Source organism: Molossus molossus, unplaced genomic scaffold, assembly GCF_014108415.1.
Source record: "Molossus molossus isolate mMolMol1 unplaced genomic scaffold, mMolMol1.p scaffold_m16_p_3, whole genome shotgun sequence".
Taxonomy (NCBI): domain Eukaryota; kingdom Metazoa; phylum Chordata; class Mammalia; order Chiroptera; family Molossidae; genus Molossus; species Molossus molossus.
The window spans coordinates 76343462-76348772 of NW_023425366.1; the positions used below are offsets into that span (position 1 = coordinate 76343462).

At 33.3% G+C, this 5311-nt stretch overlaps 1 non-coding gene across 1 annotated transcript; it reads left to right on the top strand.

Moving 5' to 3' along the window:
• The first annotated feature begins 2614 nt into the window (after positions 1-2614).
• On the top strand, positions 2615-2721 carry LOC118642944. The gene has a single exon (XR_004961853.1). It is a non-coding gene; the product is annotated as a U6 spliceosomal RNA (small nuclear RNA).
• Positions 2722-5311: the final 2590 nt, after the last annotated feature.

Sequence of the window (5311 nt, forward strand, 5' to 3'; positions counted from 1 at the left end):
GAAGCAGGTTATATAAAACACGATGTCCTAATTTTTTGCAAAAACATAAATTTATTCCTGTTCATAGGAAATAGATAAAATGGCTACGTGAAGGTGACAAGCACTGGTTTTAAGAATTATGGATGGAAATTTTCTTCTTTGTGATATTGTACATACTCCACCTTCTGTAAATTTTTGCTTCTTACATTGACACTAGGATATCTTAAAAGTAAATTTTATTAAAGAAAATATATGTAAACTGTAGAAGTGAAAACTTCCAATATTTCTAGTTTCATAGCTTTATAGTTAACAATACTATTTGGCATGATCAAAATAGTGAAATAAAATTGATACAATTTAGGTGTTGTATTCATTTCAACGTAATTTTAAAATGCTTAAATAATGGCAGTAATTTCCTTTAATAGGATTATTTAACAGATGTCTAGAAAAAGCAACAAAAAAGGACAAAGAAAATTAAATTTACATCAAGAAATACATAAGAAAGTGCCAAAACAGGAGCCTAGTATTTCTCCATCTAAACTGATACTTGAAAAATTGAAGACTGAAGATTCCCACATGGGAATTACAGTGCCACGGCATCATGATTAACACACAGTCACCCTTTGCCCTTGTTTTGCTGGTAGTTTTAGTTTCATAAGCTAGGTAGATTAAAAGTCAAGGCAAACAGCATGCGACAGCTTAGGAGTCACTGTAAAAAGGTAGTATACTTTTATATGAATTCAACTTGTTAACACATTAGTGAAACTAAAGAGTATAACAAACAGTTAAAAAACGTATTTTCTCTAATATTAATTGTATGTTACACACTTCGTGGATGTTCAAAGTTGACTTTGAACACACAATGTCTCCTTTTTTTGTAAGGGAAAGCAATGCAGGCAAGTTTACCTGAACAGGTAGACATGGGAAACTATTCCTATCCCAGAAAAACAAACAAACAAACAAAAAACACTGTAGAAGCTTTTTATTGATGTGCAAAGATAAAAACCTAGATGGAGAACAAGCCAACAGAAAACTGACTGTGCAGAGCTGGCCAGTGGGCTTTAGCAATTAAGAAGGAAGCTTGAACAGAGAAGCAAACTTATTCTTCTGAGAGAACCCCAACTTTCTCCAGATGTTGCTAGATGATTGAACTGGTGTGGAGTTCTATGAATATCTAACAAGGTCATTCTAACAAGATCCTAGAGGACACTGAAGTAATCCAAGAAGAGTCTAGACATTATCCTTCGAGGCATTTACCAGGCATGGATACATTCTTTCAAAATCATGAATAAATATAGAAATAAAATCCACATACAACTCAGTAAAAATTTTTATAACAAACAAAAACAAAAACTAAAGAAAAAAGGAGAAAAGCATAGCACTAAAATTAAAGCTATAAAGCTGCTTTAGAAAATATTTACTAAGGAAGCAAATTTTAAATAACAACTGTTCATGCTCTCTTTAAATTCAAGAAAATATTTGCTCTCTGAAATAAAAAAGAAATTAAAATATAAATAGACAATTGGCTGAAGGGCAATGAGAAGTTTTTGGAAAAAAAAAAAAAGGAATGAAATGTAGCAAGAATGTAAGAAAATTAATGATGCCAAAGCCTAGTTAAAAATTGCAAAAGATATTAAAAGAGAACAATCATACTGATATAGAAGAAAAACTAAAGAATGTAAGAGAAACTTGATAAATTTATCAATTGCATTTTCTGTGCAAAGTATATTATATGACATTATATTATAGGAATATATTAATATATATTAATATTAATATATTAATATGTTAAATGAATATATTAATATTCAAAACAACTTTATAAGAGAAGTGCTATTATTATATCTAATAATAATAGAAAAACAAAGGTTTAGAAAAAAAAATCAATACCAGAGCATATGGCAGGTTAAATATATAGAAATGCTTCTACTAAATATATGGAAATGGTTAATTAAAACTCATGAAAGAGGATCTACTAACTAGCAACTCCTAAAGTGTGGTCTCTAAAAGTGTTTGAGGAAATCCAAGATGAATCCGCCAAACTGGAATTACAAATAAAATATAGAACAAGCAACCTGAATAACCAATGGAAGACTAATGAAGAGAAGTCGTAGAAGTAAGGATTTACAAAAGAAGGCACAGCAAGACTGGTAGGAAGGACAGAGAAATGAATAGGGCTGGCCCCATTTACATAGGTGGTGGCTGAGATTCCAGAGAAATATTTCAGCTTCAGGGGCTTCCCCTGAGAAACATGGGGTCTCAACCCCAACCTGAGCTCTCTAACCTAGCTGTGAAAATCAGTGGAGATTCTGTCCACAAGTGAGAGAGAGGAATTTGCTAGGTACAAGTGCCCTCTTAAAGGTCCAATGCACAAAATCTCCTTCACAGCCACTCAGCAGGAGAAAGACTGTCAGTTACCTACAAGGGAGCTCCCATAAGACTGTAGGCTGATTTCTCAGAAGAAAAAAGAAACCAGAGGAACACAGTTAAAATAATAAAGTGGCAATAAATACATACCTATTAATAATCTCTTTAAATGTAAATGGCTTAAGTGATCCAATAAAAAGACAAAGGCTAGCTGAATGAATAAGAAAACTAGACCCATTTATATGCTGTCTATAAGAGACCCACATCAGTGCTCGCTTTGGCAGCACATATACTAAAATTGGAACAATACAGAGAAGATTACCATGGCCCCTGCACAAGAATAACATGCAAATTTGTGAAGTGTTCCATATTTCTACAAAAGGCTAAGGGAAGATATTAACACCAAACCAGCACTGCAAGATATGCTAAAAGGACTGCTGTGATTAGTAGAAGAATCAGGAAGAAAAATATAACCACACTAAACAAAAATGCCAATAAATAGTACATATCAATTATCACATTAAATGTGAATAGTTTGAATGCTCCAATAAAAAGACACAGAGTAGCTGACTGGATAAGAAAGCATGACTCACATATATGTTGTTTACAAGAGACCCACCTCACAACAAAAGACTCACATAGATTGAAAGTGAAGGGATGGAAAAATATCTTTCAAACAAATGGAAAGCAAAAAGAAAGCTGGGGTAGGAATACTCATATCTGATAAAGTAGAATTCAAAATGAAGGCCATAACTAGAGACAAAGAAGGCCACTACATAATATTGAAATGATCTATCCAAGGAAGATATAACCTTGGCAAACATATATGCAACAAATATAAGAGCACCAACATATATTTAAAAACTTCTGGAGGACTACAAATAAAAAATCAACACCAATACCATCATAGCAGGGGACTTCAACACCCCACTGACATCACTGGATAGATCATCTAGAAAAAATTAGCAAGGAAACAGAGACTCTTAATGAAGCGCTAGATCAAATGAATTTAATAGGTATCTAAGAGAATTATACCCCAAAACTGCAGAATTCACATTTCTCTCAACTGCACATGGGACATTCTCAAAGATAGAACACATGTTAGGACACAAACTAAGTCTCTAAAAGTTCAAGAAGATTGAAATCATATCAAGCATCTTCTCAGATCATAATGGCATGAAACTAGAAATCAATTGCAACAAGAACATGCAAAGACATTTGAAAACATGGAGGTTAAATAGCATGTTATTGAACAATGAATGGGTTACCATGGAGATCAGGGAAAATATTTAAAAATTCCTGGAAACCAATGAAAATGAACACACAACAACACAAAATCTATGGAATGCAGCAAAAGCAGTTTTGAGAGCAAAGTTCATAGCACTACAGACCTACCTCAAGAAACAAGAAAAATTTCTAATAGACTATCTAACCTCAAAACTTAAAGAACTAGAGAGCAAACAAAAAGAAAACCCCAGAGGAAGTAGAAGGAAGGAAATAGTAAAGATCAGAGCAGAAATAAACAACATAGAGTCCAAAAAAACAATTCAAAGGATCAATGAAACAAAGAGCTGGTTCTTTGAAAAGATAAACAAGATTGATGGACCCTTAGCTAGACTCACCAAGAAACAAGGAGAGAGAACCCAAATACACAAAATCAGTAATGAAAGAGGAGAAATAATAACTGACACCACAGAAATACAAAGGATTATTAACAAATATCATTAACAATTATAAGGCAACAAATTCAATAATCTAAGCAAAATGAACACATTTTTAGAAACACATAGTCTCCCAGAACTGAAGTGGGAAGAGATAGAAAACTTGAACAGACCAATAACAACAAAAGAAATTGAATATGTAATCAAGACTCTCCCGGCAAACAAAAGCCCAGGCCCGGGTGGCTTCACGGGTGAATTTTACTGAACATTCAAAGAACTAATACCCATTCTCCTCAAACTATTTCAAAAAATTCAAGAGGAAGGAAGACTTCCGAACTCATTTTATGAGGCTGCATAATTCTATTTCCAAAACCTGAAAAAGACACCGAAAAGAAAGAAAACTACAGGCCAATATCCCTGATGAACATAGATGTCAAAATCCTGAACAAAATACTAGCAAATCAAATCCAGCAATACATCAAACAAATTATTCACCATGACCAAGTGGAATTCAACCCAGGGATGCAAGGCTTCTACAATATTCACAAATCAATAAATGTGATACACCACATAAACAAAATGAAAGACAAAAACCACCTGATCATATCAGTAGATGCTGAAAAAAGCATTCGACAAAATCCAGCACCTTATTCTGATAAAAACTCTCAGCATTCTGGGAATAGAGGAATCATATATCAACATAATAAAGGCCATATATGAGAGGCCTGCAGCCAATATCATACTCAATGGGCAAAAACTAAAAGCATTTTCCTTTAGAACTGGAACAAGACAAGAATGCCCACTTTTGCCACTCTTATTTAACATAGTACTGGAAGTCTTACCCACAGCAATCAGACAGGAAGAAAAATAAAAGGGATCCAAATTGGAAAGGAGGAAGTGAAACTGTCTTTATTCGCAAATACCATGATACTATACCTAGAAAACCACAAAGACGCCATCAAAAATTACTAGACTTAATAAATGAATTTGGCAAAATAGCAAAATACAAAATTAAAGTCAAGAAATCAACGGTATTGTTATATACCAATGATGAACTCACAGAAAGAGAAACCAAAAACACAATCCCACTTACTATCATAGCTAAAAAATTAAGATACCTAGGAATAAACTTATCCAAAGAAATAACGAACCAATTCACAGAAAACTGCAGGTCATTGAAAAAAGAAATAGAGAAAGATATAAAAAAGTGGAAGCACATACCTTGTTCATGGATTAGAAGAATTCACATCATTAAAATGCCCATACTACCCAAAGCAATCTATAGTTTTAATGCAATCCCCATC